We start from the raw sequence: 23,855 nt of genomic DNA, 5'->3' as shown, positions 1-23,855 counted from the left end.
GTATTGTGAATTTATTCCTGCAAAATTGCTGCTCATTATTTTATTTTTTGCTGTTGTTGGTGTTTTTTCCCCATTGTTAAATAAAATATATATTTTTTAAATGTGCCAATAAGAGGCCCCCGGGCCTCATTTTGGACATCCCTGGCCTGGACACTGCCCATCCATGACTTTTTCTTGTCAGATTACATTTTTGTCTTCATATTATGAATTTATTCCTGCAAAATTGCTGCTCATTATTCCATTTTTTGCTGTTGTTGGTGTTTTTCCCCCATTGTTAAATAATATATTTTTTTTTAAATGTGCCAATAAGAGGCCCCAGGGCCTCATTTTGGACATCCCTGGCCTGGACACTGCCCATCCATGACTTTTTCTTGTCAGATTACATTTTTGTCTTTGTATTATGAATTTATTCCTGCAAAATTGCTGCTCATTATTCCATTTTTTGCTGTTGTTGGTGTTTTTTCCCCATTGTTAAATAATATATATATTTTTTAAATGTGCCAATAAGAGGCCCCAGGGCCTCATTTTGGACATGCCTGGCCTGGACACTGCCCATCCATGACTTTTTCTTGTCAGATTACATTTTTGTCTTCGTATTATGAATTTATTCCTGCAAAATTGCTGCTCATTATTCCATTTTTTTGCTGCTGTTGGTGTTTTTTCCTCATTGTTAAATAATATATATTTTTTAAATGTGCCAGTAAGAGGCCCCCGGGCCTCATTTTGGACATCCCTGGCCTGGACACTGCCCATCCATGACTTTTTCTTGTCAGATTACATTTTTGTCTTCGTATTATGAATTTATTCCTGCAAAATTGCTGCTCATTATTCTATTTTTTGCTGTTGTTGGTGTTTTTTCCCATTGTTAAATAAAATATATTTTTTAATGTGCCAATAAGAGGCGCCCGGCCTCATTTTGGACATGCCTGGCCTGGACACTGCCCATACACGCACATCCAAGCTTGGCAATTAATGGCAGTTAAGAATAACTGTGAACACTGCGACACATGCAACAATGGCTCATCACGCGTGAACGTGTTCTTGCTAGGAATCAAATCATGCACACAAACAGAAAAGGTTAGTGGAGATTAAGACGGGAATTCGGGATTGAAATGATTTCAATCTCTATCCGTGACAACAACAAAGGCTTTATAATTGCCAGCACAGCATTTGACACACATTCGGCTTAATCTGTATGGGGGGGGCACACGTATTAACATATTGCATGAGGTCAGGTTGATGTCCTGCTACAGTATTTCGTGTCGGATTTCAATCCTTGGGTTTGCTCTGCCTCCCTCTCAACTCCACCCGACATCCTGTTGGCTTTCTGACAAATGAGTTATTCATCAGTGACCTGAGACTACCCGGTAAAAATAGAGCTAAGACAAACAGAACAGAGTCCAGTCAACGGAGAGCCCAAAGCCAAGGTCCTCCGTTCATACTGCATCCCTCGCTCTCTTGTTTTTCCACCTCTACTTTCTCCATCTGTGCTTCTGTCTGCTTCCCTTTGTTTGGTCATCCTCCACCGCCTGTCAGCCATTCAACAAAGAAGACCGAGACACAGTTCAAACCTTCAAGACCACATCCAAGAAAAGGTCTTTAAAGCAAATACATGTGTCCCAACCGGTTCCCATTTTTAGGTCATGGACCCGTTTCCAGTGGGTTGCAGAGTACATACACAGCTGTGGTATTTATGGATTTAACAAAAGCCTTCCATGCTATTACTCACAATATGTTAAAAGGGACATGGACATACAGTAAACCTCGGATATATCGGATTCAATTGTTCCCACTGGTTTTGTCCGATATAAGCAAAATCCGTTATATGCGTATACCGGAAAATGTCCGATTTACGCATATATCGGATTTATATCCGGTATATGCGTAAATCGGATTTTATCCGTTATAAAAAGGCACTTCCTTGACTATTGTTTCCAATGTACCTGGACGCGCAGGCAACGCTGCAAATAACGTCGTATAGCGGCCTGTCACGATTCGGCGAATCGGAGCGCCACGATGCGAGGGAAATTTCATGGAAATGCATTGGAACGGGACTGGAGATTTTGTCCGAAATAGGCGAAATACGTTATAAAAAATCCGATATATGCAATTTTTATTGGAAATGCATTACAGAAAAATCGTTTCTTTTTTATCTGTCTGTTGTGAGCGAATTTCCGATATATCCGAGTCCGATATATCCGAGGTTTACTGTATTATGCTCATTATTGAGTTGAGTATTGAGTTGTGGACTCCTATCTAGCTCCTAGCTTTCTAGATCTTCCACAATCTGCACCTATTCCATCCACGGCCCACTCCGCTGTGATTGGTTACACCCCCAAGGGCTCCGGACGACTGCCAAAACCCACTTTCTAATTGTGTCGGTTTAGGAGTTGATAATAATTGAATGAACCTTAGGAGAGTGAGGACGCTGCATCCACGTCGCATGTCCGAGGACAAGCACTCAATGTCGGACACACTTTGTCAGAGGAACCGTTGGTGATGTGGAGCTCAGAAGCCGCACGTGAGGGTACCACGTTTGCCAACTGCACAACACTGGTAGTGGAAATGCGGTCATTACACGGGTAGACCCAACGATTAGCAACTCCAGACATCGGGGGGAGCTAGTAACTTGCACGGTAAGACAAAGTGAAATCTGCTGTCAAGCCCGTTGAGGGCAGGCGTACCCTAGCACGCCCATATAAGGAAGTCTGGCTTCCTGTGATATAGAAAAAAACGTTGTGATTGTGAAATAAACCAAACCGTGACTATTACCGTTCTATGCACACTTGCGTCGTACAAGACGTGGAGGCAAACGTCGCTCTTTATTCGTTTTTTGAAATATCAATTACAGTTTTTGCATGTATGACTTGTCCTGCTTTCTTCTACCGGTCCTTAAACGCACCATCTAACTTTCTCCCATGCCACATAAATAGACTACTCTACTATATTTTTCCCTTTTTCTTATACCTCACATTTTCTCCCATATGCTGATAATATGTGGGAATGCATAAAGGGAAGATTTGATGACCTTACTGAGTGCTAATGTGCATTTTTGTTGGGTGCACGTCTCTGAAAGACATAGTCCAGGCTGGTACTGGTGGATGGTAGCTCTGTATTCATTTAGTGCTTTTAATTTGTTGATGTTCCTGTTTTAGTTTTACACAATACAGAACATATATTTAACACACACACAATTTTATGCTTATAATTTTCCTTGAATTATTTGTCTAATTTTATCTGTAAAAGTGTTATACTATCAGCTGTATGTTCTCATGTCCCTTTTTTGTTGTTTTTTTTTTTTTTTTACTAAATAAGACATCCAACTTGCAAGTCATGTTGCCAGTTTTGTATGTTAAAAGTTTAAATACTTAGAAAGTAACTGGCGGGCCGGATACAAACGCTTGGTGGGCCGCATGTGGCCCCCGGGGCATAGTTTGCCCACCCCTGATCTAAGGGTTTATGTCTGATTCTTATCCATCCAGGAGGATACTGATGCAGCCTCATCCCTAGCAGGATATCGGGTCACATCGGTTTATCCTGCTCAATCCTTTAACACGCATGCAAAACTATACCCGCAAGGCATGCTAGGTAACCTCGCTTTATTCAAATGTGCACGTTTAGCTTTACACTTTTTGTTCAAATCATCATGAGTTGAGATTGTGCTGCGTTATTTTGTATAAATTCCCATCCCCGTCTTTATATTCAATCTCAGACATTTGAGATACCGGAGTGGAAAATGATGCAACCAAAGCAGCTGACTTTTAAAATGTTCAAAACATATACATGGACAATGCACTCACACACACGAGGTGCCAATGACATTTATTTGGAATGACGTCCCATCGGTCCGTTGTAATTAGACAGGAAGCATCAGACCCGTGCAGGGTAAGAGCAATCCTCGCCTCAGGGTGGTCCCTCCCCACTCCTAATCCCCAGCCAAGGGACAGGATCAGTGACTGCAGGGAGGGTGGACGGGGGAGGGTTTGGCTCTCACCACAACTATCATTAAATCCATGTTTCCACCAGCGAGTACAGTAAGCCATGTTTCCACCAAATTGTACACGGCACAGCCTAGTACTTTTCACAACAGCATGCATTTTCATGGCAGACTGCAAACAACATTACAGTAGCAAGACTAGCTAAGATTCAATCTTTTTTCCATAGATTTGTCTCATCAGGGGTCGGTCGCCACAGCGAGCCAATGGCATAAGGTCATGGTGTAGGTCAAGGGTACCCAAGCTGTGGCTATTTATCAGCAGCAACTTAAATATAGAAGAAGAAAAAAAAGACCAAGATCAAAAATGAACAAAACTGCACAGATTTTACATGACTAAAGTGAAAATATTAAAAAGTTCAAATTCTAATAAGTTGCAATCTAAAAATGTCAATTTTACGAGAATCATATGGTCATGTTATGAGAAAAAAATAATGTCATTGTAGTTAAAGTTAAGTTAAAATATTAAAAAAATTAAACTGAAATGCGGTGGCACGGCGGTCGAGTGGTTAGCGCGCAGACCTCACAGCTAGGAGACCAATTCAATTCAATTCCATTCCATTCAATTCCACCCTCGGCCATCTCTGTGTGGAGTTTGCATGTTCTCCCCGTGCATGCGTGGGTTTTCTCCGGGAATTCCGGTTTCCTCACAAATTCCAAAAACATGCTAGGTTAATTAGCCACTCCAAATTGTCCATAGGTATGAATGTGAGTGTGAATGGTTGTTTGTCTATTTGAAGAGCTTGCAACCAAAAGGCGCTAAATCCAATTTTCACTAAGTTGCATGTTTTTCATGAGTTTAATAGACCTCTGTCATGTGTATCCAAATCACATATTTTGGTCTTGAAATCATTTTAAAAAATATGAAAAAAAGTGATATGAAATTTATGCTTTCAACCAAAAGGCGCTATTTCCATTTCAGATTTCAACCAAAAGGAGCTAAATCCCTTTCTTTATTCTTTATTCTGATTGGCCCAAGTTTCCCATCTATTGATAATCTGACCAATCAGAGAGAAGAATACAATTGGCACTGCACATACAGAAAGCCAGTATCAGTGCGCATCCTGTTTTGTTTGTGTACATTAAGTACACGTATGATAGTTACAGTATGTTATGCAATTCAGGAGAACACAAATTGTGTTTTTACAGTATTCTGTAATATGGAAGTTTTTTTTACGCCATAAAAGGCATGTCTCTACCTTGACACCTCCAACTTTCATGAGAAACATTATTTTACTTGTACTAAAAAACATACAATGTAAAGAGTTTGGAATGAGATGATTTTTGTCACTGTCACCTTCATGGTGCAGTCAAATATGAGCACTGCTTTTAATAACATTTTTATTCATTTAATTCATAATAATTATTTTGTATTGTATGTTGAGAATGGCTTCTGTGTTGTAATTATTTTATTAGCATAGCACATTAAAGCACCTTACATTCTTTTACAACAATGCCATTGAAGAAGTTAAAGGTGACATCAAATTTATTTCAGCCAAAAGGCGCTAAATCCGAAAAAAAAAATTAATTTAAAAAAAATATATAAAATACATGGTGTGTGCAGGATTTTTATAGCATGCATTTTATGACCTATATTGATAGCTCTTTCATTTGCAATATAGACTTGATGACCAAATAGATTGATATGTGCGTAGTTAAAAATCATTGATTTTCTCAAAATCAGTCAAAATTGATTTAGTGCCTTTTGGTTGCAATCTCTTCATATGTGCCCTGTGATTGGCTGGCCACCAGTCCAGGGTGTACCCCGCCTCTCGCCCGAAGACAGCTGGGATAGGCTCCAGCACCCCCGCGACCCTCGTGGGGAAAAAGCGATAGAAAATGAATGAATGAATGAAAGTGAAATGCATGTCTGTTTTCCTCGTCTCTTGCCTCCAAAGGAGCAGGAAGAGAATTCATAATAAAACAATGGATTTGATTTTCAAGGCATCACAATGAAGTGAAGCCATAATTCATACCCGGGGTAGTCTGGATGGAAACACGGCTGTCAATAATCGCCTACAATGCAATGCAAAGTTAATGGAGTAGAAATTAGGAGGAAAAAAAGATGGCTGCAAAGCTCATCGAGTTGGCTTGCGGCGTGTCCATCCAGTATGTATCATTTGTTCATCATCCAGCGCTTACATCATGGACAGTGAGCCGCTTGTGAACATTCCAAGCAGCGGTTGCCATAACAGTCTCTTCCTGTTTGAATCATCCTAAATCACCCAAATGAGGGAACGTCAACTGACTCCAACCGTTGCTTCACCTATGTGACTGCAATTCAGTATTTGGCCTTCTACGACGTCTTGCACTGAGCTGCAAAGGAAAGTAGCAAAATGTGTGAACCTCGTGCGAACGCTGTTTCGTTTTGGTGTTCCATGACACAACTTTGCAAGAAGAAGTCAGAAATTTATGGGAATTTTTTCACTGAGAACCTGCATGTTGTCATCGGGTACTCTAAAAGTCCTTTACTTTAAAGCGGTAAAACACAATCTGGAAATGTGCTCATCCAGCCCGAGTCATGCACACATAACCATACGAGCGTGCTAAACTAAACTAACCTGCTGGCTTCCATTCACGCTCTCTAAGAGCAGATTCAGCCAACTTTGGCCGGGGTTTATCACTAGTTCAACCTGTTTTGGTCAGGTGGGGATTCTTCAGTGTTCAGAATGATTTTGTGCCATGATTGAGCGGACTGCTGAGTAAATACTTCCACACATGAACATTCCTGCTCCTCACCATGACAGTATTTCATTCATATTATATAGCAATCGACACGGCTTGTTGACGTTTTGAGTGCAATTGAGTGCATCCCATAATCAGTTCACAGTTCCACATGTCCAAAAGGAGTAGTAGTAAATCCTACCCCTCCATCTGGTACTTTTACAATCACTAACTGTTACATTTGTTCACTTCCTGCTTTCCTAATATAATTTAAATCGTTTTTTTGTTTTGTTAATGTATTTTATTTTTTATTTTTGACACGTACCGAAGTACGAGGTGATATGACCATCCAATGACATCATGGGTACCATAGTTGTATTCAGTATATGGAATCAAACTATGGAATGGATTGAGTAAGGAAATCAAACAATGCACAAAAAAAAAAAAATACTCAAATAACGTTTAAAAAAAACCTTAATTTTAAAATTTTAATTATTTCAAATTTTCAATTTTTTATGTTTTTTACTTTTTTTTATTTTTTTTATTATTATATTAGGAAAGCAGGAAGTGAACAAATGTAACTATGGAGACTTGATAATGCATTTTATTTAGGAATACATGATAATTACCAGACTGATAAATATTGGGCTTATTTGAGGGAATTATGACGTTATGCCAATAAATCTGATAACATTAAAAATGACTGTAATAACAAATCATTTTACAAGGATGAAGAGTCTTGAACCAGTCATGATGTGCTTTATATATCACTATATTGACAGTTACTATGGTTACACATAATGTCATTGTATGGTCATATCACCTCGTACTTCGGTATGAGGTACATTATTTTAAAAAAAAACTTAATGGAAAGCAGGAAGTGAACAAATGAAACAGTTACTGATTGTAAAAGTAAACTGTATTATGGAAAGCAGGAAGTGAACAAATGTAACAGTTACTGATTGTAAAAAGTACCAGATGGAGGGGTAGGATTTAATAAGCTTTTCTTCTTCCTACTCCTTTTGGACATGTGGAACTGGGAACTGATTATGGGATGCACTCAATTGGAATCTGATGCATGTTCAAATGAAATTAAACCATTACCATAACCAAAATACAGTATTCCTTGCATACGTACTGTAAACGTATCACTAATTCACTAATTCTTCGACTATTCTTCGAAAATATAGTGATATATATATAGCACATCATGACTGGTTCAAGACTCTTCATCCTTGTATTTAGCAAACATCAACTGCTTGTATTGTTTCTTGATTGGTTATTTTTAGCCTTGTGCATTATTTTAGCTGTATGAAAATGAAATATATGAGCAAGTTTAAGTATTTGTGATTTTAGAAATAAGGAGTTAGTGTGTTCTCTGTAGAAAGATTTTTTTTAACAACAGTGATATTTATGAACTACCATGACAAAAATATGTTACTGTACATGGATTGTACCAATGTATTTTCATTTATGCCGATATAAGTCATTTTCTTATCATTGGAAGAATCTAGTGCTGGCCGATATGGACCAAAATTCATATCCTGATATATTTAGGTTGAATATCGATATGCCATATATAGCCGCATATTTTTCCATAAACTGAATTTAGACACAATACATGGTTAACCATTAACATGGTTGATGCCGTCTTTATACAGCAGCCTTTATACCGTCTTTTCCCGCTCTTCACTCCCACTATGCAGCCTCTCCTGTTCCGTATTTCCGTGGGGATCTCTCATCGCTCGCCGTAGCGGAGGGATGCTCAAAGCTAACAGCTGCTCCCGAGTGTAAACAATGGAGTAAGAGGCAAGCCACAAACCCAACAAAAATTAAGGGGTTGGTATGGCACCATAAACAATAAGAAAGTAATAAATAAAGCACTATTAAACACAAAAAATTACAAAGAAGACACAGAGCTGCTGTTTTTGGAATGGGGGAGGAAACCGGAGTACACGGAGAAAACCCACGCAAGATATTATGAGGAAAAAACATCATTTTAGTAGCTTAAACTCAATATATTAAAACAAAAAAATCGTGAAATTGTGAGAAACAAAACTAAAGTTGTATTTTAAACAATTGAGAAAAAAACACCCCAACCATGGAAAAAGTAGTTGTCATTTTACAAGAACTATGTCAAAACTTTACAGTGGAAAACCTTCAAGTTTAAAAAAAAAAGTGCTGCTCCGGTTACTAGTGTGCTTCTAAACACGGCGCCGTGGGAAGATCGGCGTGATCACAATCGGGCTTTAATGGCGAGCATCTTGAGCTGATGTGCTTTCATTTAAAGGCAGCCAAGAATGAGGCGCTGCGAAGTAGGCCATCCCCGATAGAGCGGGCCTGTTCCTCGCTTCCACCCTATCATTACAGCTGGCTCTATTTATAACGGCCATAAATCGCCAGAGAGCCCAGTTACCAAGGAGTTTGAGCAATTGATGACTTTACGGCCTTGCCAATCTCCCTCTCTCCACTCTCACTCCGTGTCTCCATCTGCTCCGGTGTGCAGGAGAAGGTCGTACAAACCCCACATTGCACAGCCCGTTTACACCTTTTCTGCAAAGCAAAAAAAAGTTCTGCGAGGAAACTTTCGCTTGAAACACTGTCAGCAGATGGGTTTTGGACCCGGCATGGAACGAGATCATCTCAGTGCTGCTGTCTGCCGTGCAAACATATGAGGAAATAAAAACAAGTCCCTGCATGTCGGAATTTTTTGGCTAAGTTCTTTGCAGCGTGCCCTTCCCTTCATTTCATGTGGGAAAAACATTTTTAGCCATTGCGTTCATTCAACCGATTTCTAGCACCTGAACCAGGAATGCTGGCGTAGGATTAAATAAACTCTTCTTCTTCCTGCTACTTCTAAGACATGCTGAGTTAGTGTGTGTAAATATGCCAGTGAAACTTGTGAAAAAGCAGGTCTGAATCAACTAAAACCATTACCTGACATCACCAAATCCTTTGTACAATTATATACAGTAAACCTCGGATATATCGGAAATTCGCTCACAACGGACAGATAAAAAAGAACCGATTTTTCTGTAATGCATTTCCAATAAAAATTCATTGCATATATCAGATTTTGTATAACAGATTTCGCCTATTTCGGACAAAATCTCCAGTCCCGTTCCAATGCATTTCCATCAAATTTCCCTCGCATATATCGGATGGCCGCATCGTGGCGCTCTGATTCACCGAATCGTGACAGGCCGCTAAACGACGTCATTTGCAGCGTTTGCAGCGTTGCCTGCGCGTCCAGGTACATTGGAAACATAGTCAAGGAAGTGCCTTTTTATAACGGATAAAATCCGATTTACGCATATACCGGATATAAATCCAATATATGCGTAAAACGGACATTTTCCGGTATACGCATATAACGGATTTCTCTTATATCGGACAAAACCAGTGGGAACAATTGAATCCGATATATCTGAGGTTTACTGTACCTCAAACATCAATGGTTTTTAATGTCCAATAAGTTCTAAAACCCATACCAGGAACCACTCAAGGCCAACATGGTACCCATGGTACTGGAACAAATTAGGACGTGAGCAACTGTACCTGTTGATTAGTCCTAATGAATTATCATGACATTAATACTACATCATCACTACTACCAGGACAACCAGAGTATAAAGCGGAGGGAGCCACCTGCCGTGGCCCAGCTAAGTGCTCTGTATTCGGGCACACGCTCTGAGCAGCTGGTGTGCCGCTACGGAGGTGTCTGGCAAATATTTTGCACTTCAGGTGGCTGATAACGTGCCCCCCCCACCCCCCGTCTATGTGGGGTATTTGGTACAACTAGCACGCAAAATGGCGCAAAATGTCTTCCTCGGAAAGTGAATATTAATAAGTGAGCTCAGGGGAAGTTACCACAGACCGTTAACCCGGGGCTGCACGATATTGGTAATTAGTGCGATATGGGTGTCTAACAATGTTTTTCTTCCACCTAAAAATGTAATCTGCATGAACCATAATTTTAAAAATCTATCTAAAACAAACACTAAGCAAGCAATTAAGCTCACAACTCAATTACTTTCAAATGTAAAAGAACAAATGTTTACATTTATGTTGACCTAAAGCAGGGGTCTCAAACTCAATTTACTTGGGGGCCACTGGAGCTTGGGTCTGGGTGAGACTGGGCCGCATCAGGTTTTCAAAAAAAAAAAACAAAAAACGCATTTATTAAAAACAAAAACATTTTAAAAACTAAAAACTATCTTAGTTTTTATTTTTCTACACAAAATAAGATGAAAAATAAATAAACAAATCAAGAATAGTAATAAATAAATAAAAATAATAATAATAAAAGGGCAAATAATAAAAACTTAAGAAAGCACATATAGTTGGTGGGTAGACAAATTATTTTTTTCAGATTAAAATGAACAAAGCATTATTAGAGCCCTGTAGACATGACAAAACACGACTATAGTCACTTTATACTCTTTTTATTTACAACATATTGCGCAACTGCAGGGTCTTGAGACACATGCTAACTCGCAAACTAGAGAGCTAGCGACCTAAACGGTAGCCTCCAAGTTATTTCCTTTCAACTTAAATAGCCAAAAACTTACCACTTCCACACGGATAGGGAGGATAACTATTAACAGTTATTTAACCTTTAACATGAACATGAATCAAACGTAATAATTTTTTCTGGGTACATGATACCATACGGCATCCATATCAAACTTGCGCGGGCCGCACTAACATTAAACTTTTCATATCAAGGCGGGGGCCTCAAACTAGTGTCCTGCGGGCCACATTTGGCCCACGGGCCGCATGTTTGAGACCCCTGACCTAAAGTCTGGCCTGGAGTTGCTTATTCCATTATTTTGCAGACAAATGCTGCATTTACTTGCATTAAAACACATGAATATGTTCATGTGTATTTTTCATGCATACTGGAAACAATTTGATGCAAAATCTTTGACAAAACTTTAACATCTACATTCAGTTTTTGTACCTGGAAAAATGTAATCTTTAAACTTTAAGTGCAGTCTGCAAACATTTCGAAGCAGGAGCTTTGCCCATGCTGTTTTGTTCCTAAAATATAATTTTTTTTTTTTACTTCCCATTCACCAAATTGTACACAATCATGGAAAAATGATTTGGCCAGCCTTGTTTCTTCAGTTTATTATCAATTTTAATACCTGGTACAACCATAGGTGCATTTGTTTGGACAGATATGATGATAGTAAAAATAGCTTATAAGAGTTTAATTTGAGAGATGATATCTAGCAACCTCCATGACGTTCTTCCATAGATAGCTATAGCATTATACTGACAAAAGCTATTTTTGTTGTCGCCGCACCGTGTCATATACAGTAAACCTCGGATATATCGGACTCGGATATATCGGAAATTCGCTCACAATGGACAGATAAAAAAGAACCGATTTTTCTGGAATGCATTTCCAATAAAAATTCATTGCATATATCGGATTTTTTATAACGGATTTCGCCTATTTCGGACAAAATCTCCAGTCCCGTTCCAATGCATTTCCATGAAATTTCCCTCGCATATATCGGATGGCCGCATCGTGGCGCTCCGATTCGCCGAATCGTGACAGGCCGCTATACGACGTCATTTGTAGCGTTTGCAGCGTTGCCTGCGCGTCCAGGTACATTGGAAACATAGTCAAGGAAGTGCCTTTTTATAACGGATAAAATCCAATTTACGCATATACCGGATATAAATCCGATATATGCGTAAAACGGACATTTTCCGGTATACGCATATAACAGATTCCGCTTATATCGGACAAAACCAGTGGGAACAATTGAATCCGATATATCCAAGGTTTACTGTATTGCCATTTACCCAGTAAAGCTCATATAGGACTCACTGGTTGGACTGGACTACATGTCGGTGGTGCTAGCATAAAAATCCACTTCATTGGGTTCTGCCTTTAAGGACTTCACACAAGTGCTTGACATTTTACATCCCAGCAATAGCGACTTGGGAGAATGATGTTGGTGATGGCAACTGATATCTTCGATAAACTCCTTTACCATTTCCAAAAAGCCCTCTTTACATACAGCATGAACGCAGCGTTTACATTTGGCTATACATCGGGTAATGGCTGTAGTTAGTGTCGCTTCAAAGTTTTCTCATAAGTGACAAAAGCGAAACTTTCATTCATGCTCGTTTGAGAATTTGCCTTTGGTTTACCTGCAGTTTTAGATTACAAATACACATCATAAAGGTCCTTGTTGTTGTGTTGTAGGTGGCTGTGGAGATGTGTCGTGTTTCCCCTCGCCGGAGCCACTGTTTTACGGCATGACTTGCAAATAACTTGTCTGTGATTCGTCCTGTGTTGTAAAACCAAAGTAGTCCCAAATTCCGGCGGTGTAGTGTCTCTTTTAGGAACAAGTTGCTCTCTGCTTTGGTCTCTATTCATATCTTCGTTAAACCTTCGGGTCCTCCGCCGAGAACGAGAGAATGGCTCGCTCTGGCCAATAGCAAAGCAGCATCTTAAGGTTGCGCCCGTATAAAGTAGCACCGGATTTTTCTCGATTTCTTGCTCGGGAATCAAACGTCTGGTGCGATAATAAATGAATTCATCACACAAGAAATGAAAAATAACTTTTGCCAGCCTCAATAAAATGCCATGTGGATGCGCGTCTGTTTTCCTCATCTCCCGCCTCCAAACAGGCAGGAAGAGGGTTTCATCACATTGTTCCGGAGAACAACGGCATGAACAGAGTGAGCCCTTCTGTCAGTCGTACCGTCTCAGTGGATGAAGGCCAGAGTCATAAATTTTCATTGTACTTTTCTTAAAAGTAATGTTAAAATAATAATAATAAAATAATGTATTAATAAAATAAAATAATTTATTAATTAAAATAAAATAAAAAATAAACATAAAAAATAAAAGATGGATGGATGGATAGATAGACAGATACTTTATTCATCTCCAAGAAAAATTCACAGCAGTAGTTAAAGCATGGAAAACTTGCATATGACTTTCTAGATACAGTTTTTAATATTGTTAAAACCCCATTAGACGTGAAATAACGCACCTTTACACTCATATTATTCATTGTTTACATAACCGTTATGCTGCAGGGACTCCATATAGCCAACTGACCAAGCCAGCGACCGAACCAGGTAGCCTTGAATGTATTTTTGCTCAACTCAAGAAGACAAAACATTACCACTTCCACACTTAGTGGGAGGAGAACATTCTTTCACGCTGTGTTGGACATGCGTGACTGCCATCTTCATGCAAGCTAATGTCTCAATGTCTAATGACCAGACAAGGGACCACCAAAAAGCCATCATTTCTTCTTTAATGTCTGAAAAAAACGTGCTATAGCGAGGGAGCGATAATGGAACCGTGACACTGCGAGCAACGACTGCATATTCCATTTACGTAAAGTACCATATCAAACACATAAAATGGGAATATATTCCAAATAAACCTGTACACAGTGAAACCTCTGTTGCCAAGGGTGAATTATATGTTATATACAGTAAACCTCGGATATATCGGACTCGGATATATTGGAAATTCGTTCACAACGGACAGATAAAAAAAGAACCAATTTTTCTGTAATGCATTTCCAATAAAAATTCATTGCATATATCGGATTTTTTCTAACGGATTTCGGCTATTTCGGACAAAATCTCCAGTCCCGCTCCAATGCATTTCCATGAAATTTCCCTCGCATATATCGGATGGCCGCATCGTGGCGCTCCGATTCGCCGAATCGTGACAGGCCGCTATACGACGTCATTTGCAGCTTTTGCAGCGTTGCCTGCGCGTCCAGGTACATTGGAAACATAGTCAAGGCAGTGTCTTTTTATAATGGATAAAATCCCATTTACGCATATACCGGATATAAATCCGATATATGCGTAAAACGGACATTTTCCGGTATACGCATATAACGGATTTCGCTTATATCGGACAAAACCAGTGGGAACAATTGAATCCGATATATCCGAGGTTTACTGTATATATATATATATATATATATATATATATATATGTGTGTGTGTAACAGCGTACGTTACATCAGATGATCCCCGCACGGCAGCTGCACGTAGAGACTAGGCACGCTGAGACTAATTAGAAGACACGGCGCGGCTGCCAACCCGCTCTCCTCGCCCTGTTCTGACAAACGGCAACGTTGCTCACATCTGAAGTAAATAAAGCGTTGACCGGCAACACTGTCATCTCATGCTGTGCATAGACATTGTTGTGGAACACAACAGTCACTTCCACATGTACTTCTGGTGCCTGCTTTTCCAAAATAGGACATATGACAATACGGAAAATACGGAAGTCAGCACTAGTAGCTAACAACATTGTCGCAGCAACTGACCTAATTTCACCAACCAATGCGACAACACATTTCATGTTTCCAAGTAATTGCGAGCGAATGAGATTAGATAACACTATTGACAGGCTTGCAACTTGGGGAGCAGGGTCTCTGGCTGTCCAGAAAGCGACAACAGCAGACACCTGTTGGTCAGATAGGAGCATGTGTGTAAGCCAAGACAGGAGAATGCCACACTTGTTCTCCACCGCTACATGTTTAAAAGACATTTCAAATTTTAGAGCTACGGTAGAACCCGGGCTGCAAAGGTTGATTTATCTCAAGCTTGTCGTTTGGATTCATGGAGTCATGGTGTTGGGCCCAACAACAGGGGGCCGGAAACCCGCGGCTCTTCAGCCTCTATAGAACTTGCCTTGGCAATTTCCGTACTTGGGTGCTGTCTCTCTAGGTTAGCGTGTGATTCCATCCATTTTCTATGCCACTTATCCCCAGGAGGGCCTCAAAGGTATGCTGGAGCCTATCCCAGCTTACTGGTCGCCTAGCCAATCACAGTTTTGCCATGCATTTACTGTGTAATCCTCACAAGCGGCTTTCCATCAGAGCTAGCTCCTCAACCCAGTTTGTGTTCCCGTATTCATCCTTAGCTTATAGCAGCAGACATTTAGTGATACAGTAAACCTCGGATATATCGGATTCAATTGTTCCCACTGGTTTTGTCCGATATAAGCGAAATCCGTTATATGCGTAGACCGGGAAATGTCCGTTTTACGCATATATCGGATTTATATCCGGTATATGCGTAAATCGGATTTTATCCGTTATAAAAAGGCACTTCCTTGACTATGTTTCCAATGTACCTGGACGCGCAGGCAACGCTGCAAACGCTGCAAATGACGTCGTATAGCGGCCTGTCACGATTCAGCGAATCGGAGCGCCACGATGCGGCCATCCGATATATGCGAGGGAAATTTCATGGAAATGCATTGGAACGGGACTGGAGATTTTGTCCGAAATAGGCGAAATCCGTTATAAAAAATCCGATACATGCAATGAATTTTTATTGGAAATGCATTACAGAAAAATCGGTTCTTTTTTATCTGTCCGTTGTGAGCGAATTTCCGATATATCCGAGTCCGATATAACCGAGGTTTACTGTAGTGCTATGAAAATACAGCATGGACACTTATTTGTTAACACTGGGGGTACACCCTGGACTGGTGGTCAGCCAATGGCAGGGCACATATAGACAAATAACCATTCCCACCCTGTGGACAATTTAGAGTGGCCAATGAAGCTAGCATGTTTTTGGAATGGGGGAGGAAACTGGAGTACCCGGAGAAAACCCACGCATGCACGGGGAGAACATGCAAACTCCACATCGAAATGCCCAACTTGAGACTCCAACCCATCTCCTGACTGTGTGGCCTACATGCTAATCACTCGTCCACCGTGCGCCCCTTATTGTGTGATTCATTAATGTATTTTTTTTTCCACATTCGAATCTCTTGCGACACCCGTCTTCATCGATATCAGCCACAAATGAGAGTCTGCAGTACTGTGTGAAGGGCAAAGTCATTTCTCACTCAGCATGAGAAACACAGGTCAAATGAGAACACTCATTTTTCTCATTCAAGAGTTTGGATCGGAAAGAGCACAACAAAGCTTGCAAGGTTTCAGCTCAAAAGGATTTAACTGGGTGGCATGCCCATCAAAATTGCCCGGAGGCGGGCCGTGGTTGGAACGCATTAAATCAGACCCGTTTTTCCCAGGAACCACAAAATCCAAAAAAATACAGCTGAATAGGTGCAGATTCTAGAAGAGCTAGACAGCTTTGTGTGCTGGTTATTGTGTGTAGCTGCTCTGTAGGAGTCCGCAACTCAATACAAAGGGCCGAACATGAGCATAACAGGTCCCCTTTAAAATCTTACGAAAACCATTGCCTGTACGGGTGATAAAGGTTTACGTTGATGGCCACACTATGGGATGAGTTTCATTATTCATTGGTTCCTGAAGGTCCAAAACAGTAGAAAAACCAAGTCATGTTTTCCCATCTGTTTCTCACCGTCTTTATCAAATTCAAATTAACAGTGAGTCAGCAACGCATAGGCTGCTTTGCTTGGGCACGAGCAAACAGATGAGTTTGTTACGTGCAATTTTGTACAAAAAGACCACATTTTGGCAAAAATGTTCATTAAAAATCGGATCAAACAAAATCCATTTTGGTTTACATTATAGTTCTATATATTATAGTTTTACATGCAGAAAGCAATGCAAGGTCATTGTAAATCAGGGGTGGGCAAACTTTTTGACAACATTTTTAACAAAATTGTGCCGGGGGCCAGAACATATATTTAACACACACAATTTTACGCTTATAATTCTAGTAGGCCGCCTTGAATTATTTGTCAAATTTTAGGTCTCATACTATCAGCTATATGTTCTCATTTCCCTTTTTTCAGGAATACTTAAAACATCAGACCACGTCAAACTACAGTAAACCTCGGATAGATCGGATTCAATTGTTCCCACTGGTTTTGTCCGATATAAGCGAAATCCGTTATATGCGTATACCGGAAAATGTCCGTTTTACGCATATATCGGATTTATATCCAGTATATGCGTAAATCGGATTTTATCCGTTATAAAAAGGCACTTCCTTGACTATGTTTCCAATGTACCTGGACTGGGCAATGAAAAGAGACGTAAGGTAATGAGAATTTAACTTTATTGGACTCTGAGCATAACAAATTGTTAATTAAGCTAGGCCCTGTTACGCCCGTCAGGCCTACGTTATTTCCAATAGTGAGGTTAAGATCTCATTCACTGCTGTGCTAGTATTATTGACGTCACTCACTTTTATATTTGTCCTAAATCTGGAGCCAGGAGAAAGACAATAGCCAGTGACATCAACAAGATTAGCATAACGATGCGGCCATCCGATATATGCCAGGGAAATTTCATGGAAATGCATTGGAACGGGACTGGAGATTTTGTCCGAAATAGGCAAAATCCATTATAAAAAATCCGATATATGCAATGAATTTTTATTGGAAATGCATTACAGAAAAATCGGTCCTTTTTTATCTGTCCGTTGTGAGCGAATTTCCGATATATCCGAGTCCGATATATCCGAGGTTTACTGTACGAAATTGAATTTTACAGTTTTGTTGTTTGTTTTTTTTTTTACTGAATAAGACATCCGACTTTAAAGTCATGTTGCCAGCTGGTATGTTAAAAGTTGAAATACTCAAAAGCAACTGGCGGGCTGGATTTAAATGCTTGGTGGCCCGCATGTGGCCCCCCGGGCCGTAGTTTGCTCACCACTGTTCTAAATAATGAATGGATGAAACCTATTGATTCAGCCTTGCCCGTACATGCTGGGGAAATTGAATTCAATTGTGTTTCCTAACCTAGCGATGTCTTTTGGCCCCATGGCGGCTTGTTTAGCAGTTGTACTCAAGTAAAAAACGACACCAACAGTGAGTCAGCAAGGCATAGGCTGCTTTCTTTGGGCAAATTGACAAGTTTGTTACATGCAGTGTTGTATCACAACGAAGACAAAATTTTGGCAATTTTTTTTTCCAATCATTCAAAAATTGGGGTGTCCAAAACCGAGGTTCCACTGCAAGAACAAAATCAGAGGTTTACTAGCATTTACTGTACGTGAGGTTTAACACTTTGACAACATAATGGCAGAACCGGAACCGTTAGACAGGAAAGACCCAAGGGTCCGTTCTGAAATCCGGCCAGGGTGATTGGAGAAGGCATCATCTAATGTACTCACATCCACAGCTACACACACCACCGCACGCACCAATTCAAGCTCAACAGCGAGAGCCCCATCCCCCACCATCTTGCCTGCAGCCCCCTGTCATCTCTGCAGCGAGGACCGACCATTATTAGCCAGAGAGCCATATGGCTATTCTGGGTTCAAAATAGAATAGCTGCTTGGTGGACAGCCTGCATGGAAAAAAAAAAAGCAAACGGATGATAAATGATTTGTATCCTTTAACTGCTGGCTTCTTTTCTGAGCTTTACAACACAAAATTGATTTAAAGACGCAGGATGGTGAGGACATCGTGGGGAAAATATGACTTAGCCCTAACAGCCTTCAAAGCAAAGCAAATGGAAAGAGTGCAGACAAAGACGGAGATGGCCCAGGAACCAAAAGAGCATGTGTGTGTGTGTGTGTGTGTGTGTAATTGTAACACTCCTAATGTATGATTTCTTTTTTCCACCATCGCATTAGTCATGTAGAAGGCGTTGGGATCCGGCAGCATTTGTTTTGGCCCGGTGGGTTTCCGACAATCAAAACCCGTGCTCACAAAAGCCCTGGGAAAACCTGCCAGAACTCCAGTAAACCTTGGACCTAAACACCCCACCTGGGATAAAGGTAGTGTAAATATTAGTCGTGTAACAAGATCACAGGAGATTAAAACGTGACAAGATGCCTCGTACAAAATTAAAAACTGATGATAAAGTGAATAAATCACACAGCAAATGAAAACAAACGGATCATTTATATATTGAGTCTGTTTTCCAAACAGGCAGGAAGAGACTACACTCTTTAACTCTGTAGAACAATGGCATTAATGGAGTGAGCCCTTTTTGTCAGGCATACAGTCTCTTGGTGGGTGGAGGCGGGAGCGCTAGCATACACACTCATCTATGCAATAAAATGTAAAATCTATCTATCCTTGTGAGGAGCAACACATGGCATCGTAGCAGAAATTATGTCATTCATTCATTCATTTTCTACCGCATTTTCCTCACGAGGGTCACAGGGGGTGCTGGAACCTATCCCAGCTGTCTTTGGGCGAGAGGCGGGGTACACCCTGGACTGTTTGCCAGCCAATCACAGGTCCCAATTAACCTAGCATGTTTTTGGAATGTGGGAGGAAACCCGGAGAAAACCCACAAATGCACGGGGAGAACATGCAAACTCCACACAGAGATGGCCGAGGGTGGAATTGAACCCTGGTCTCCCAGCTATGAGGTCTGCACGCAAACCACTCGTTCACCATGCCGCCCGAAATTATAAAGTAGATTACTTTATTTTGTTTTAGATTTGGTGTTTTTCATTGTGCTTTTCTCACAAATAATGTTAAAATCTTGTCTTATCTACAGAGTGCCTCAAGATATATATCTCCAAAAAAAACTATTTGGAATCCACTTCCAATCTTATTGCAAAATCTCGCCCACAAATCCCAGATGTACAAACAAAAACAATGATCCATAACAGAAATCATTTCAACAATACGTCGCAAAAACCTTGTATTTAATATGCTAAATTGATCAACTATTACATGTCGTGAAAAGTCACAAAGACCTTACCCTAAAGCAGGTCTCTTCAACAGGTGGCACGAGGGCCAAAATCTGAATCACATAAGAGCAGGGGTCTCAAACTTGTGCCAGCGTATTCAAATAAAATACAATGTAAAAAGTAAGTCAAATGAACCAAAGATAATATCATAAATCAGGGCTTTTAAACATGCGGCCCGCAGGCCAAATGTGGCCAGCAGGACACTAGTTTAGGCCCCCGCCTTGATATGAAAGTTTAATGTTAGTGCGGCCCGCGCAAGTAACCAGAAAAAATTATTACGTTTGATTCATGTTCATGTTAAAGGTTAAATAACTGTTAATAGTTATCCTCCCTATCCGTGTGGAAGTGGTAAGTTTTTGGCTATTTAAGTTGAAAGGAAATAACTTGAAGGCTACCGTTTAGGTCGCTAGCTCTCTAGTTTGCGAGTTAGCATGTGTCTCGAGACCCCTGCAGTTGCGCAATATGTTGTAAATAAAAAGAGTATAAATGTGACTATAGTCGTGTTTTGTCATGTCTACAGGGCTCTAATAATGCTTTGTTCATTTTAATCTGAAAAAAATAATTTGTCTACCCACCAACTATATGTGCTTTCTTAAGTTTTTATTATTTGCCCTTTTATTATTATTATTATATTTATTTATTACGGATTGATTGATTTTCTTTATTCTTGATTTATTTATTTTTCATTTTTTATTTTGTGTAGAAAAATAAAAATTAAGATATTTGAGAACAATGGAATGTTTTATCAGAGCTTTTCTTGTAGAAAATCGGAATCAAAGCAAAGTTTATTCATTTTTCTGTTTAACATGGTACTGTTTCCACTGTGTGCATGTTTATGTACGATTATGTACGATTAGCCACTTTCAATGATGACACATTAATACAAAATTAAAAGGCAAAATAATTCATTGATCTCCAAGTAACAAGTATGGATATCAGCGATACAGGCCCTGGATTTGCATGTTATCAGATCGACACCAAAACGTGCAGTCTCGCCCACCTCTTGCTAACGTCAGCCTTTGTAAATAATGACACTTTGACAAAGTTAGCTAAGATCCTTCCACCGCTAATGCAGTTCGCCACTTCCCTCTGCAGCTTGGTCACTTAGCAGTAACCGTGAGCCTTTAATAACGCCAAAGTGGGTGATTTTCCACGGTGCTATAAGACAGATACATTTGTCCCATACGATGTGTCACAGCACGCCGACAAAACAGCTTCAGAGTGCACCTTGAACGTACCTTTCCTCGCGGCTAGTTCCATTGTGTTGCCTTCAATGTCCTCCCCGCGATGATACCGACATAAAAAAATACAATCACGGGTTAGCAGCCCTCTTTTATGTTTTGTCCGTTGGCTCTTCGGGTGAAAATCTTTACTGGGGGGGCTAACAGCGCCTGAGACGGACAAAGATGAGAGCCGGAGACGAAACAAGCTTGAAACCGGCGCGGAAACAAAAAAAAAAATTAAACGAGCCCTCTAAAAAAGTAGCGCACTCAAACGCCTCGGTTGTACAAAGATGAAGGCGTCTTTGAGGTAAAAAGTAGCCGTATTGCCTGCCTTGTGGTCGGCTAAAAGCAGCTAGCCTGTCGCCACTTCCTTTCTTTTTTTGCCTTAATAACAGCGGCAGGCTTGAGCGAAGCTGTGGGGGGGAAAAGTTGAGGGGAAAAAAAGACAACGTTCAACGAGGGCGCGCTGTTGCATTCATAGGCATGCTTGGCTTCACAGCGCCCTCTGCAGGACGGCAGCTGTGGCACACGCCTCAGTGGCGCTGCTTGGCGCCACCACGCCCCCTTCAGGATCACGCTTGCAAGTGACGTTATGCCTTAGATGATGAAATACCATTTATGACAGGGGTCTCAAACTCAGTTTACCTGGGGGCCACTGGAGCTAGGGTCCGGGCAGATTTCCCCCCCCAAAAAAACGCATTTATTAAAAACAGAAAAATATAAAAACTTTTTCAGTGCTTTGGTTCCGATTTTCTACAATAAAAGCTCTGATAAAACATTCCACTGTTCTCAAATATCTTAATTTTTTATTTTTCTGCACAAAATAAGATGAAAAATAAATAAACAAATCAAGAATAAAGAAAATCAATCAATCAGTAATAAATAAATATAATAATAATAATAATAATAATAATAATAATAATAATAATAATAATAATAATAATGATAATAATAATAATAATAATAATAATAATAATAATAATAAAACGGCAAATAATAAAAACTTAAGAAACCACATATAGTTGGTGGGTAGACAAATTATTTTTTTCAGATTAAAATTAACAAAGCATAATTTGAGCCGTGTAGACATGACAAAACACGACTATAGTCAAATTTATACTCTTTTTATTTACAACATATTGCGCAACTGCAGGGTCTTGAGACACATGCTAACTCGCAAACCAGAGAGCCAGCGACCTAAACGGTAGCCTTCAAGTTATTTCCTTTCAACTTAAATAGCCAAAAACTTACCACTTCGACACGGATGGGAGGATAACTATTAACAGTTATTTAACCTTTAACATGAACATTAATCAAACGTAATAATTTTTTCTGGGTACATGATACCATACAGCATCCATATCAAACTTGCGCGAGCCGCACTAATATTAAACTTTCATATCAAGACGGGGGCCTCGAACTAGTGTCCTGCGGGCCACATTTGGCCCGCGGGCTGCGTGTTTGAGACCCCTGATTTATGATATTATCTTTGGTTCATTTGACTTACTTTTTACATTGTATTTTATTTGAATACGCTGGCACAAGTTATTACAAGTCAAGTCAAGTTAATTTGTATAGCCCTTCATCACAAAAGAGCCTCAAAGGGCTTAACAAGCAGGCAACAGTAGATACAGTAGATACAGTAGATGATAGACAATAGACCACATCCCTGACGGCTTCCCAGCAAAAACACCCAGCTGCTGCAGCACATCCAGAACTGTGCTGCCAGAATCCTGATGAGGGTGCGAAAGTTTGACCACATCACCCCCACCCTCAAATCCCTCCACTGGCTCCCTGTTAAATACCGGATTGAGTTTAAGGTCTCCCTCCTGACCTATAAGTGCCTCTATGGCACTGCCCTCCCCTCACCTCAAAGAACTCCTCACCCCACAAGCCTCCTCATGCCACCTCCATTCAGGGCAGGCCAATCTCCTCCTCCAGCCTCCAAGGACCAGGCTAAAAACTGTGGGCGATTGCGCCTTTTGCGCAGGTGCCCCAAGTGTGTGGAACGGACTCCCAGATCATCTGAGGGTACCACAGACATTAGACTGTTTTAAAAAAGGATTAAAAACATATCTTTTTAGAAAAACTTTTCCATAGCTTGCCTATTTTAATGCTTATTCAATGTATTTGGTTCACTGAGTTGTGTTAGTTTGGCTTTGGTCATTGCCACCTTCACTGCTCTACTTATTTTATTGATCTTATTCTGTTATTGTGATACTTGCTGTTAACTTTTATTTTTTTTAATTTTAATTTTAATTTTAATTTTAATTTTAATTTTAATTTTAATTTTAATTTTAATTTTAATTTTAATTTTAATTTTAATTTTAATTTTAATTTTAATTTTAATTTTAATTTTAATTTTA

At 40.0% G+C, this 23,855-nt stretch overlaps 1 protein-coding gene across 6 annotated transcripts in view; it reads right to left on the bottom strand.

The window, feature by feature from the left end:
- Positions 1–21,970, bottom strand: part of LOC131130152 (unconventional myosin-IXb) — a 115,145-nt gene extending 93,175 nt beyond the window's left edge. For all 6 annotated transcript variants that reach the window (XM_058074374.1, XM_058074375.1, XM_058074377.1 and 3 more), the window contains exon 1: positions 21,505–21,970. The gene's annotated coding sequence lies outside the window, so the exon portion shown is untranslated. The remainder of the gene's footprint in view (positions 1–21,504) is intronic.
- Positions 21,971–23,855: the final 1,885 nt, after the last annotated feature.

The sequence above is a fragment of the Doryrhamphus excisus genome, chromosome 5 (assembly GCF_030265055.1).
Source record: "Doryrhamphus excisus isolate RoL2022-K1 chromosome 5, RoL_Dexc_1.0, whole genome shotgun sequence".
In the NCBI taxonomy this organism is placed as follows: domain Eukaryota; kingdom Metazoa; phylum Chordata; class Actinopteri; order Syngnathiformes; family Syngnathidae; genus Doryrhamphus; species Doryrhamphus excisus.
This window is presented reverse-complemented; position numbering and strand designations above follow the sequence as displayed.